The sequence below is a fragment of the Bufo gargarizans genome, chromosome 11 (assembly GCF_014858855.1).
Source record: "Bufo gargarizans isolate SCDJY-AF-19 chromosome 11, ASM1485885v1, whole genome shotgun sequence".
Classification (NCBI taxonomy): domain Eukaryota; kingdom Metazoa; phylum Chordata; class Amphibia; order Anura; family Bufonidae; genus Bufo; species Bufo gargarizans.
In genome coordinates, this window is record NC_058090.1 from 49,619,951 (window position 1) to 49,635,145 (window position 15,195).

At 43.8% G+C, this 15,195-nt stretch overlaps 1 protein-coding gene across 1 annotated transcript in view; it reads left to right on the forward strand.

Moving 5' to 3' along the window:
* The window catches only part of SLC25A21 (solute carrier family 25 member 21), a 321,849-nt gene that overhangs the window by 266,499 nt on the left and 40,155 nt on the right, over positions 1–15,195 (forward strand). The gene's annotated exons all lie outside the window — the stretch shown is intronic.

The following is a 15,195-nucleotide window of genomic DNA, read 5'->3' on the forward strand; positions in this document are numbered from 1 at the left end:
TCCAATCAATGAGATGAGATTGGAGGTGTTGGTTACAGCTGCCCTGCCCTATAAAAACACACACCAGTTCTGGGTTTGCTTTTTACAAGAAGCATTGCTTGATGTGAATGATGCCTCGCACAAAAGAGCTCTCAGAAGACCTACGATTAAGAATTGTTGACTTGCATAAAGCTGGAAAGGGTTATAAAAGTATCTACAAAAGCCTTTCTGTTCTTCAGTCCACGGTAAGACAAATTGTCTATAAATTGAGAAAGTTCAGCACTGCTGCTACTCTCCCTGGGAGTGGTTGTCCTGTAAAGATGACTGCAAGAGCACAGCGCAGACTGCTCAATGAGTATGCTAACATCCCTGTTAGCAAATCTACGATACGTAAAACACTAAACAAGAATGGATTTCATGGGAGGATACCACAGAGGAAGCCACTGCTGTCCAAAAAAAACATTGCTGCACATTCACAGTTTGCACAAGAGCACCTGGATGTTCCATAGCAGTACTGGCAAAATATTCTGTGGACAGATGAAACCAAAGTTGAGTTGTTTGGAAGAAACACACAACACTATGTGTGGAGAAAAAGAGACACAGTACACCAGCATCCAAACCTCATCCCAACTGTGAAGTATGGTGGTGGGGGCATCATGTTTTGGGGCTGCTTTGCTGCGTCAGGGCCTGGACGAATTGCTATCATCGAAGGAAAAATGAATTCCCAAGTTTATCAAGACATTTTGCAGGAGAACTTAAGGCCATCTGTCCACCAGCTGAAGCTCAACAGAAGATGGGTGTTGCAACAGGACAACGACCCAAAGCATAGAAGTAAATCAACAATAGAATGGCTTAAACAGAAGAAAATACGCCTTCTGGAGTGGCCCAGTCAGAGTCCTGACCTCAACCCGATTGAGATGCTGTGGCATGACCTCAAGAAAGCGATTCACACCAGACATCCCAAGAATACTGCTGAACTGAAACAGTTCTGTAAAGAGGAATGGTCAAGAATTACTCCTGACCGTTGTCCACGTCTGATCTGCAACTACAGGAAACGTTTGGTTGAAGTTATTGCTGCCAAAGGAGGTTCAACCAGTTATTAAATCCAAGGGTTCACATATTTTTTACACCTGCACTGTGAATGTTTACATGGTGTGTTCAATAAAAGCATGGTAACATTTAATTATTTGTGTGTTTATTAGATTAAGCAGACTGTGATTGTCTATTGTTGTGACTTAGATGAAGATCAGATCACATTATATGACCAATTTGTGCAGAAATCCATATCATTCCAAAGGGTTCCCATACTTTTTCTTTGAACTGTATACTCTTGGGAGGATTCCCTTCTGAGACAATGGGGCATATCACTAGGATATGCCCCCAATGTCTGATAGGTGTGGGTCCACCCCCGCAAAGTCCCGGAGGGCACACCACGCATGCGCGGCCGTCCTCCATTTATTCCTATGGGAGTGTCGAGAGGCACACTCGGCTATTTTCAGTCCGTAAATCCTTATCATTCCAAAGGGTTCACATACTTTTTCTTGCAATTGTATGTGTATAACATAAACATATTACACATGAAAACTTACAATTACTTGGCTTGGCCCTTGGGGATCTCGGACACCACTTCAACACTTGGCCGGGGGCTCGGCAGAGCTGATGTTGTGTTTTATCCTAATTAGAAAGATTTCATAATAAGGATTTGGAGAAGGGACAGAGGAATAGCAGAGCAGGGAGAGGCTGGTGCTGCTACTAGGGGGTCATACCATGTGGGAGTAATAAAGCTCACCATAATGCCCCCCAGTAGAAATAATTCTCCTTATAATGTGACAGTGCAAAAAATACCCCCTTGTAATGCCCCCAGTTGAGCTAATGTCCCCATAGTGACCCCATAATGCCCCCATAATGTGCTAGTATAAAATACCCCTATATAGTGCCCCCAGTAAATGCCTCCATAGTGCTCCTCTCCCCCCTTCCTCCTAGTGCCCCCCATAATGTACCAGTATAAAATACCCATTCTTAGTGCCCCCCGTAGATGACCCGATAGTACTCCTCTCCCCCCTTCCTTATAATGTGTCCCAGTATTAAATTCTACTGTACAGAACCCCCCATATAAAACACCCCTTCTTTGTGGCCTCAGTAGATGCCCCTATAGTGCACCCAATAATGTGCCAGTAATAACAGCCCCCCATCATGTGCCAGTAATAACAGCCCCCCCATCATGTGCCAGTAATAACAGCCCCCCATCATGTGCCAGTAATAACAGCCCCCCATCATGTGCCAGTAATAACAGCCCCCCCATCATGTGCCAGTAATAACAGACCCCCATCATGTGCCAGTAATAACAGCCCCCCATCATGTGCCAGTAATAACAGCCCCCCATCATGTGCCAGTAATATCAGCCCCCCCATCATGTGCCAGTAATATCAGCCCCCCATCATGTGCCAGTAATATCAGCCCCCCCCATCATGTGCCAGTAATATCAGCCCCCCCATCATGTGCCAGTAATGACAGCCCCCATTATGTGCCAGTAATGACAGCCCCCATTATGTGCCAGTAATGACAGCCCCCATTATGTGCCAGTAATAACAGCCCCGATCATGTGCCAGTAATGACAGCCCCCATTATGTGCCAGTAATGACAGCCCCCATTATGTGCCAGTAATGACAGCCCCCATTATGTGCCAGTAGCCAGAGACCCCCATTATGTGCCAGTAGCCAGAGACCCCCATTATGTGCCAGTAGCCAGAGACCCCCATTATGTGCCAGTAGCCAGAGACCCCCATTATGTGCCAGTAGCCAGAGACCCCCATTATGTGGCAGTAGCCAGAGATCCCCATTATGTGCCAGTAGCGGTTCAGGCGGCGCAATGACGTCATCGCACCACCTGCGCCAACCTCTGATAGGCTGCCAGCCTATTGCCTGCAGCCTATCAGAGGAAGGGAAAGGGACACGCCTCTCCCTCCCCTGCCTCAGCACAGTCATCTGTATCGCTGTCCTGAGGACGGCGATACAGATGACTATGGAGAGGAACGCTTCCACAATGGAAGCGTTCATCTCCCTGTGCCCCGCCACCGCCCCCCACTTCTGAGCAGCTCCCCTGTGCCCCGTTGCCCCCCCACCCCTGGATCCGGCAGTGCACAGATTTCCCCGCCCCCCCCCCCCCCCCCCCCGGGCGGACGCCCTATGATCCTACTATTAGTGATTTATACTTTATTTGGTACATCAACAGATTAGCACAGAACAGTGTCAGATTTTAAAGGTATTGTGCAAGAATGGGGGGGCGGGGAATTTGGCAAACCCCCCCCCCCCCCACTTGTAAAGGGAAGCTTACTTAGCTGCTCCGCTGGGCTCCCTCAATGTAAACATCTAGTTTGATGTCGCCTGCTGCTAATCACTGGCTGACCGGATCCCCTTGCATCATGTGACCATTCGTCATAATGTAACGGGAAACAGTCACTGCCACGGCCAGTTGAATACTTTCTACTGGATATCCCATTGTTTAAAGCTTATTGCTTGGGGGTTTAGCCCATGCATCTTTTAAACATTGTATCATCCAGGGACCCTTGTAGCAAAAAAAGGATAGTGCAAAGTGGTCACGTCCTTTTACTGTAATTATATGGCCTGCTGTAGTACAATCTGTAATATAAGAGGCACAGATGCTTTATAATTTCTATTAGTTTGGTTTACAATGGGATATGAGTGTGAATTTTCCCAGGGCATCATCTTCATGGACTTTGTCCCCCTCTGTACCAAAGGTGGAGTTTTTTGTGGTCTAGATCCCAACTCCATAAATCATTTGCCTTAATTAAGGAACACTAAGGGGCACATTTATTAAGACCAGTGTTTTAGACGCCGGTCTTAATAAACCCCTAAGCTGGTGAAGGTTCCGCCGGAGTTATGAAGAGTAGTCGGCCTCTTCATAACTTTGGCGGATCCTCCGCCAGTTATAAGTGTAAGACCGCTGTCTTACATTTAGACCTTTTTCTATGCCTAAAAAAGGCATAGAAAGTGGTAAATGAGACAGGCCTGCTGGCCCGCCCCCTTCCCCTGCTGGCCCGTCCCTTTCCCCTGCTGGCCCGTCCCTTTCCCCTGCTGGCCCGTCCCTTTCCCCTGCTGGCCCGTCCCTTTCCCCTGCTGGCCCGTTCCTTTCCCCTGCTGGCCCGTCCCTTTCCCCTGCTGGCCCGTCCCCTTCCCCTGCTGGCCCGTCCCCTTCCCCTGCTGGCCCGTCCCCTTCCCCTGCTGGCCCGTCCCTTTCCCCTGCTGGCCCGTCCCTTTCCCCTGCTGGCCCGTCCCTTTCCCCTGCTGGCCCGTCCCCTTCCCCTGCTGGCCCGTCCCCTTCCCCTGCTGGCCGGTCCACTTCCCCTGCTCGCCCGTCACCTTCCCCGCCCACACAACGCCCACTTTTTAGACCTGGCTTGAGCAGGGAGAAGTCGTAGATTGCGACATAACTAACTGTTTTGCCATAGGCATATTTCAGATTAATAGATGACCCCCTAAATCTTGAGATGAATGATTAAAAGTAAACCAAGGATAATCTTGCCTCAACTGTTTGTCAGTCTGCAGTCTTGTAGAAATCCAGTATTCATTTCCATCAGATCGCTATCATTTTGAACTGGCAGACTACTAAGTGGGTAGGACGTTGCCCAGGGGTGAGCCTTAGCATTCCTTACCTCCTATGGCAGAGAAGGGGGGGGGGGGGTCCTTCTGCAGCCAGTTATCTTACAGCCAGATACAGGATTGTAGGAAAAGAGGATGGAAACTGCTCATTTCCTGGAGCACATGGAGAAGATTTCTTCATATATTTGGTTTTAATTTTAATATGAGACAAAATAAGATCGAAGAGGAGGATGTGATTAAGGGGGGAAGTGCTGGGATTGTTTTGTGTGTACGTTCGATGATACTATTGCTTGTTGCCGTCCCCATAGAGACACAGTACCAGCTCATTCCCCAATACGATCAGGATCTCCACCTGCAATTATTGTGCGTCCATTGCGCTGCTTTGTTGTAAAGAGGAGTAAAATAGTGATCTTTATGTGCACAGGAGGAGTGCTGCAGAACGTTAGATAAATGATGGCTGGTGTCTATGTATCGATATGTTTCTCATATGTCATGTTATGCAAATTACCGCTATGTTATACTATATGAGAGTAATGTGCATACTATAATTTTTCCTATGTAGATACGGAAGTGAATTGACTGTTTGCAGCTGAATCACAGAAAGAACATGTAATCCCAGAAACAATATTTTCCTTGTCGCCTTAACTAGAACTCGTCACGCTGCATTGTTGATGTGTCTGTTTTCTGCTGAATTTCTCTGTGGCCTGCACAATGACAGAACAGTGTAGTAGAAGCCTACTAACTTTCCTACGAAGCCTAACTACGTCCCTACTAACTGATTTATGAACATGGAGGGCTAACCCTAAATAATGCTTCCTCGGATGTCTGTTGCACTGCTACTGTGCCTTACAGAATCTGCTCTGAAGCCTTAGATGAGGGATTTGACCTTGGCGTGGAAATATGTGAAATATGCCGTGTTTAGCAGATCCTAGGCCTCCATGTGGGTTGTTTGTGTTGGGGTTAGCTTGTTCCTACATAGTACATTTCAGTGTGAGGATATGTGGAGATAAAGTTAACAGCTAAAGAGGCTGACCAATTTACAATGTAATTTGTCAAAATGCCATATACAGTCCATACAAGCATACATGACTGTATACTGTCCTCTGGCTTTCCTAATGGAAGCCCCTGGCAGCTCTAGTAAAGTAAATATACTCATCTGTCATCCTCCTTGTCCATGGCAGCAACCACTTCCTCTGGCTGATCCTGGGTAGCTTCCATTCTGGACAGGTGCTGAGCGGCAAATGGACGTGTCTGGCGCATGCAAAGATACAGTCAACATAAGCCCCTGTATCTGTGCATGCGCTGGATGCACCCATTTGTTGTTCAGTGCCTGCACAGAACAGAAGGTACAGAAAGCTCTTGATGCCAGCAGATGTTAGGTACAATCCAATAAGTCAATGCTTAGCATTTTAAACAGGCCTTGAAGCATACTTTTGATTACTGCAGAGCAGAGAGAACTGGGTTAGATAGGTGGGAGGCTTTGGTCAGATCCGTGGGGTAACAATTCTCCTTATGGAGAGCACCTAGTAGGCGTGAGTAGTTTTATAGAAACATAGAATGTGTCGGCAGATAAGAACCATTTGGCCCATCTCGTCTGCCCAATATACTGATATACTTATAGGCCAGTCAACTCTGCTCTGGGTTTCTGCAGTGCAAATTAGCTTTCATTTCTAGAGGAGAAGAAAGCTAAGGGTTGATTTTTGTTTGGGCGACATCCCTGTTGCATAAGTCATTCAGAATCAGAAAATCTACTATTTTCTAGCAATTGCTCCAACAGTTGATCTATTTTCACCAAGCTGCTTGGCAATTGCCCCGTAGCCCTTTTCCAGCCTTGTGGAGGTCAACAATTTTGTCTCTGGTGTCTTTTGACAGCTCTTAGGTCTTGCCCATGGTAGTACCTGGCGTCTGACTGACTGACTGTGGGGTGGACAGGTGTCTTTAAAGAGCTCAGACAGGTGCTACTAAGTTAGATTAATGAGTGGAGTAGAGGTGGACTTTTTAAAGGCACAGTAACCGGTCTTTGACAGCCAGAATTCTTGCTTTTTCTCAGGTGTTCAAATACTTATGTTCAGCAGTGCAAGACAAATACATTCTTTAAAAATCATACAATGTGATTTCCTTAATTATTTTTTTTTTTCTGTCTCTCAGAGTGGGATTGCACCTACAATGTGAATTTCAGACCCCTCCATGAAGTGGGAGAACTTACAAAATCGCAGGGTGTACAAATTCTTCTGTTTCTCATTGTATATAGATAGATTCTATGTTTGCTGTTGAATTTCCAAATTAAACAGCTCCAATTTGATGATCTTTCTTGATGATGAGATTAGTGAGGAGCTAGGAGAGTTCTAAGAATCAAAATTCATTAAAAAATCAGCCTCCTTGAGAAGCAATGGAGCTGGCTCTGCAACTCAAGAGACTCCCCTCTCCCCTTCACTGTATGCTCTATTTTGGGCCTTTAACCCTAGTCACATGTCCGTCCAAGGTTGTTTTTAATTAAATTAGTATATAGCCCGATCATACTTTCCCTGAATTAATTTGAGGCCTTTTAACACTAGGAGCTGAGTAATATTAGAGTCCCATCCAGAAGAGGTCAACTTTTTGTGGCGGATGGGCACAAATAATTTTGATCACAATATTTACTAAGGCCTCATATACATTTATATATAGCAATAGTAAAATTTACAATCCATATATTAAATGTGTGCAGAGTGCTGTTATATTGTTTGTTTGAGTCCGACTCGGTTATCTATTGATTTTTTTTTCTGAAGTGTCTAATTTGAGGTAACTGGCTGGACCCTCACAGGATTGTTTTGATATTATATGGGTCACCACTGTGGGCCAATAGGTTGAACTAGATGGGTCTTACTACGCTATATTGCTATGTTTCTCCAGAGCATGAACCCCTGAGTGATTTGGGGAGAACTATCTCTTCCACAGGAGTATGTATAGCCTATAAGCCTCCTCACACCGAATAAGGCGCTGTCCATAAGGAGATATAGTACCCAACAAATCCACACCTAGGCCTCTTACTCAGTTAAGCCAGTACTCTATGCTCTGATGAGGGGCAATCACCCCAAAACAGCTGTCTGCAGATGAGATGCTGGCTTATTTATTATCCAAGTCATGTCTTAAGGCCTATCGGGTGTAACATTGACTTATAGGATAGCTACCTTACATCTGGTGGTATCAGAGGCAGAGCTTGTTAAGAGCTCATTTGCATACCTTCTCCCGTAAGTTATGTCATGGTCCTTCACGTCCTATATATTCAAAAATACTTCCTAGATATTACTTCCTGTAATATCTAGCCTAGGGAGGATATTTTCATACCTATAGCCATCAGAAGATGCAGAACAGGCAGAACGAAGCTTTGAAAGCTCTTTATCAAGTATATAAGGTTTTGAGTTGAGTGAAATAGAGCGTAGCCCAGTGAAAACAGAATTTGTCTAAATTTTACATTTCATATAGTCAATAAATAAATGTCAGAGCTTTTGCTGGTAATCTGAGGCTTATACAGTTGCATAAAGGTGAAGAGTTATCCGGGGTCAAGTAGAGTTTGCAGTCAGTAGTTCACGGAGCCTCCACCCTTCTGAGAAAGTGGTATGCACAGTGATCTGCGCTTACAGCAACCGCTTGCCTCCTGCCAACGAGAGATGCCAAACTAAATGTTGAATTATTAAGCATAGCTACCAGTGGTTGAATGGAAGCTTGTTTTATTAACCATTACAGGGATCCCATTAATAAGATGTGCTGACTGTTGAAAGAAACTTTATTTAACAGCTAAGCAATCATGCACTAAAAATATTAGTAATGCTTTCATCACTGTCTGCGGAAGCATCGCAGCTAGACACTTAAGGCAAGCAATTAGATCTGCCATTCCTCCTTACTGGACAAAGATACATAAATGTAAATGTTATAACCGGTGCATTACAAGCATTTCTATTGCAGTGCAGAGAAAAATGAAGTTTTAACATATGCAAATGAGCCTCTAGGAGCAACGGGGGCGTTGCTATTACTCCTAGAGGCTCTGCCACGCCCTCTGTACTTTCATTGACAAGGCTGTGTTTGATGTTTTCAGTTGGCCATCGATTGTGATGCATCACCTAACGGTTAGAACCATAATACTTATGACTTACCCAAGTCTGATTGTCAGGGGTCCAACCGCTGGCTATTTCCAGCAGCCCCCATAGAGCTGAATGGAGCGGCAGCACCTATACGTTTTGTGCCACTCCATTCAAATAGGACAACACAGACCCCTATTCCAGTTATCATTAGGAGACCCTGCAGTTAGACCCCCGACGACCAGCTACTTATCCCCTCTCCTGTGGATAGAGGATAAGTTGTTGTTATGGGACAACCCTTTTACAGGAGCACTTACAGAAGTGGAGTCTCATTACACTGAATTTTCTCTGCACTGATTCCTAATCAGTAACAGAGAATTTCTGTCCCATGCATGCACTAGAGAGTCTATAGGATTTCAGAACATCCTACATTTTGTGATGCAGCTTCAGCCTGTCTCTCCAAGCAGGGAAGAGCAGTTTGAAGTTGCATCAGATATAATACACTGGATGTTCTACACACAGTACCCACAGATAGTATAAACAGCATATGTTTTTTGCACCCAATTGGTTTATGGACTTGGCTACTGGATCACTGCACCTCTGTTGCCAATGGATAATGCAGAAATGATCTCTTCAGCAGCATTCTATTCATAGGGACATAGAGAGGGGACAGGAGAGCAGAACTTAGAAGGTAGAGGTCTGAGAGCTACCAGGAGGGATTTTATGTAATCCTGTAGTTCGCAGGAAGTCAGCTACATAGGAGAGACTGATCTCCTCTCTACACTAAAGAGCAAGGTCTGGACTGGTGGTTAGACTGGGGATCACATCACACAGCTGGCCATGACATAAGGTTGACAAGTATGGATGCTGGTGACCTGAGATGAAACAAATGACACTGCTAGAATATTAACTGGCATTACATTTAACAAAAATGCAAGATAAGAGTGCTGCTATACATGGAAAAATTAAGATATCAAAGCTAGTGTGCTGACATTTAGGGAGTTAGGATTAGGGGGTGTTAGCGGTGTAAAACCCCTACTTGAGGCACCAAGAGAGCCTGTCTTGCTCCAAGGATTAAAAAGAATATTTTCCCAGAAAAAAATTACCATCCCTCTATACCAGGGGAAGCTACAGGGCATATGCAGTAGTAGTAGGTGTAGCCAGGCGTTCCAGGGGCCCCAAGCCCTTCCAGTATTATAAATGGTGCATGGTAGGTGGGGGGCACGGTTATAGATTTTGCATTTGGGCCAGGAGCTTCACGTTACCCCTCTGCAGTGAACTACTCATCTTTATAGACCTGAAAACAAAAGGCTAGATTTTTACAAGACATGAGATAAGTTTCTGATGCAATAGAAGCATTGTACAAGAAGAAGTAGAAGTCTTGGCGATTGTGCTGTGTTTGCAAGATTCCTTTCAAAGGGAATTTAACACGCAGAGAGAAGCAAAGTAATGTTCATGTGACATTGGTACATCCATTTCTGAAATGTGACAGAGGCGTATTACATATTCACTTGAGTACACATTGCAGTTTATAGTGTTTACCCTGGGAAAGGAAGTTCAAAACCAGTGGGGACACATAGAAGGACAGCTGTTTCTCCCTTTTGGATCCCCCTATTGCTTGGTCTTTGGCCTTATGTAGAGTCAATGTGCAAATGGGAATGAGACCTCACCTGACAAAATAGAACATATTTTCTAATATCCCAAGATATTGGGAGTGTATCCCAAGTATATAGGAGTGTAAGAAAATGGTCTCTTCTGTTACACTCGCTATTTCGCTTTCAAGTCATAGACTGTACGTAGCTGCTTTCACTACTTGGTCAAACTATTGCTGGTTTCAGTGGTGCAGTGGTGTATCTCTGTTCTGCTGTTATTTGAGTGACTATTTTTGATAGAGGTACTTATCTTAATGCTTCAAAATTAGGTATATTTGAGAGTATAGACAAAGAATTTCAACAAAATGCATCCCTATAATTAAAAAGCAACCTTTATTGGTAAACTAAACTAAAAAGAAAAAAAACATATGACAATAAGGCAACAAAAATATAGATAATAAGGGTTATACAGGATATCTAATAATAGTCCTTCTTACTCACAGTCCTATGAACAGTCAATCCCAGCGGTAACATTCATGTGCTCAATAATGTGGACCATCCAGCGCTATCCCTAGTGAGTCCCTTGTGACTATCCCTGCCTCCGGTCAGAGCACCCACCCCAAAAAGGGCGACCCCCCTCTCGGTAGCTACGCCCTTACTTGCTCCTAGGTGAACCCTAATGAAGTTAGACGGATGTCCCAATCCAAGGTCACGACGCTTGCATTTCCCCAACAATCAGTTGGTTCTTCAGGGGACATGAATCGATGTGGGCAGACCGAAATTCATAGGATTGCCCTAATGCATAAAAGCACCCTTAGTTTAGAGGTGCAAGGACACTATGCTTACCATATGGGCCATGCAGATGAAAGGTGGGGTGGCCCTTTTCTGGGTGGATGCTCTGCCTGTAGGCAGGGATAGTCACAAGGGACGGACTAGGGATAGCACTGGATGGTCCACATTATTGAGCACATGAATGTTACCCCTGGTATTGACTGTTCATCAGGCCGTGAGTAAGAGGGACTGTTATTAGTCCCGCCTCCAGATATCCTGTATAACCCTCCTTATCTATATTTGTGTTGCCTTATTTTCTTAGGGTTTTTTCTTTTTTAGAAAATCACAGAAATAAGATAATAATGCACTTAGTAAAGTAGATGCAAGCATTATATATGGACAAAGTCCTCACTCTGATATGATAATATCTGAGACACTTAGCCAATATATTTTGATCAAAACACATCTGAGCCCGCCTACCATGCACCAAGGTGGTCTCGGGTCAGGCGGGTCCTACGTTAAACCTACCTAAGCCATTGGGCTTCTATGTTCAGGAGCGCAGACGCCGCACATATGGTGTGCTGTTCCTAGTCACCTCCATGTGCATCAAGCAACCAATGGGAGGAGGAGCAAGCACAGCCATATGTACCACCTAATCAAGGCCCTATTGGATAGGAAGGGCAAAAGTGCAGAAGAATGCTACTCCCAAGATAAAATAGGTGCGCATTCACACTTGAAGGTGCCACTCCCTCAAGCAAATACTACATAGACAAAAAAAATCCACAGAAAAAACTAAGGTAGGTTTAGCGTAGGACCCGCCTGACCTGAGACCACCTTGGCGCTTGGTAGGCGGGCACAGATGTGTTTTGAGCAAAATATATTGGCTAAGTGTCTCAGATATTATCATATCAGAGTGAGGACTTTGTCCATATATAATGCTTGCATCTACTTTACTTAGTGCATTATTATCTTATTTCTGTGATTTTATTCAATAATATGGCCAGGGACATCCGCACATTTGTATATCATACCGTGCAGGATTATTTTATCTTAGTTTTTTCTGTGATTTTTTTTTTCTTTTTAGTTTAGTTTACCAATAAAAATTACTTGTTTAATTATAGGGATGTATTTTGTTGATTTTCTATGTATTTAGCTTATGCAAATCTGCTTTCTTGCAAAAATTTTACTACTCTTGTCTATGGTGTGTGATTGAGGCTATACCAGTCACAGCCAAAGGTGGTTCCCTAATTTCGTAGAACCCCTGAAAATTCAGGGACACCGTAAACTGCCATCGAACCTCCAAGATTATTCTTACCGGGTGTTCACTGATTCTGATATTGATCTTCTTGCATGATGCTCTTCCACCCAGACTGCCTGATATTGAGTACTGCTGCTTAACCTACCCAAGTCCTTTCCTTGTTCTGTTGTCCCCAGTTTTATTCCAGTCAGTGTGTATGCAGCCATACGATTACTGTGGCCCAGGTGCATTGCTTTACATTTATCCACATAAAAATTCATCCGCCACTTTCTGGCCTATGCCACCAGCGTATCTAGATCGATCTGTAATATTTGACTATCGAGCTGGGTTTTAAGTATTCTACACAGTTTTGTGTCATCAGCAAAAACTGACAGTTTACTCTCAATCCTGTTCGCAAAATCACTGATAAAGAGATTAAAGAGAATTGGACAGATCCGTGTGGTACCCCACAGCTGACTTTGGCCCACTTTCAGTGTGTGCCATGTACAACAACTCTTTCTGAAAATCCAGGAAAACCCCTTTAAAAATGCTGCCCTTGAGTTGTATGAAAGCTGTCAGGCCATTCAGATGATCAAAATAGGACGTGTCCATTTTGTGACAGCCATTATTCACGGCCTATTGCAAAAAACAGCCATGTGAGTAAAACCATAGACTGCAATGGTTCTGAAAAACGACCGCCACACAGCCATTTGGCACTGTTGTGTGAATGTACCATTTAAATGCCTTCAAATATTTTTCATACCACAGATGTCAGACTTACCGGTCGGTAGTTACATGGTTCCACCTTTTTTACCTTTCTTAAATATTTGTAACACATCAGCCATCCATCAGTCCTGTGGCACTGATTCTGAGGCAAAATAAGACAATGAGATACCATGATCTATCAATTACTGGACTCAATTCCCTCAGTACCCATGGATGGATGCCGTCTGGGCCAGGGCTTTATAAATAACAATGGTAATTTGCTCAGGTGTAGCTGTACTTCTTCTTGTGTTAAGAGTGATATGTGAAAGAGAACCTTCAAAGCTGCCCCTCTGAATGAAATCTGGTACTGGCAGCCCTGCTTTCCTTTTAGGCCTCTTTCACACGCCAGGGTGCAATGTGTGAAGCATCCGGACTGAATGTGTTTTTCGCGCATCATTTCTGCGTTTAAGAAAAAGTGCCGCATGTTCTATGTTGTGTTTTTTCACGCAGCTCTGGTTCTATACAGGTGAATAGGGCTTGCGTGAAAAATGGATTGCATCTGGATGCGACCCGGATTCAATACATTTTTTACACTGATGGTTGCTTGGAGATGTAGTTTGTTATTCTTAATTCTTTTTTTTTAACCTGCATGAAAACGCATCCAAAACTGATTGCACCCGCGTGGAAAAACTTGAAACACTGAACGTAATCAGAGACAAAACTGACTGAACTTGCGTACAAAACCATCCGTTTTTTCCTGAACAGACTGTGACACAATCCGTATAGTTGATGTGAAAGAGGCCTTATTCCTGGATGTCTTGTTACCAATGGGTATACACACTACAGGAGTGTTGTCACATATGGAGTGTGATGAGCAGTAGGACTTCAGAACCTGCTTATCTGGAAAGCAACTTGTATACTGAACATAATATGGCACAGGAAATGGAATCTCCTTGACCTGTAGGTAAGAGAAATATTTCTACATGCTGCGGCATGAGAAAACTTTTAGTGCCACTTTTAAGCTACAGAACACTTGAGGATCAGATTTACATGTCTCACTAAGGGTCTGGAGGATTCTGAGAAGTGACAAATGACTGAAAAGTACCGCCAGTAAATCACGCTTTCTTTTCTATAAGCTTAAAGTATGTGTAAGCCATCAAAAGCAATGTCAAAAGGGTCTACTGATAAAAAAAATATATATATAAGTTTTATAGGCATGCAATTGTTTATCGGAGATAAATTGATCTTTGTTTTAATAACATAAGTAAGGATAGATAGATAGATATACAGTCATGTGAAAAAATTAGGACACCCTTTGAAAGCATGTGGTTTTTTGTAACATTTTTAATAAAAGGTTATTTCATCTCCGTTTCAACAATACAGAGAGATTAAAGTAATCCAACTAAACAAAGAAAACTGAAGAAAAGTCTTTTCAAGATCTTCTGTAAATGTCATTCTACAAAAATGCCTATTCTAACTGAGGAAAAAGATAGGACACCCTCACATGTATTCCCTCTTAAATTGGCTCAGATCTCACACAGGTATATCACACCAGGTGCACATAATTAGTAGATCGTTACTCTGCATGTTGAATGAGGCTTGCCCTATTTAAACCTCAGACATTTAGTTTGGTGTGCTCCTGACTGTTGAAGTGAGAGTGAGCACCATGGTGAGAGCAAAAGAGCTGTCAGAGGACTTCAGAAAAAAGATTGTAGCAGCCTATGAGTCTGGGAAGGGATTTAAAAAGATCTCAAAAGATTTTGAAATCAGCCATTCCACTGTCCGGAAGATAGTCTACAAGTGGAGGGCTTTCAAAACAACTGCCAACATGCCCAGGACTGGTCGCCCCAGCAAGTTCACCCCAAGAGCAGACCGCAAGATGCTAAAAGAGGTCTCCAAAAACCCTAAAGTGTCATCTCGAGAACTACAGCAGGCTCTGGCTACTGTTGATGTAGAAGTACATGCCTCTACAATCAGAAAGAGACTGTACAAGTTTAACTTGCATGGGAGGTGTGCAAGGAGGAAACCTTTGCTTTCCAAGAGAAACATCGAGGCCAGACTGACATTTGCCAGAGATAAAGTTGACAAAGACCAGGACTTCTGGACTAATGTTCTTTGGACAGATGAGTCCAAAATTGAATTATTTGGACACAACAGCAGAGGACATGTTTGGCGTAAACCAAACACAGCATTCCAAGAAAAGAACCTCATACCAACTGTGAAGCATGGAGGTG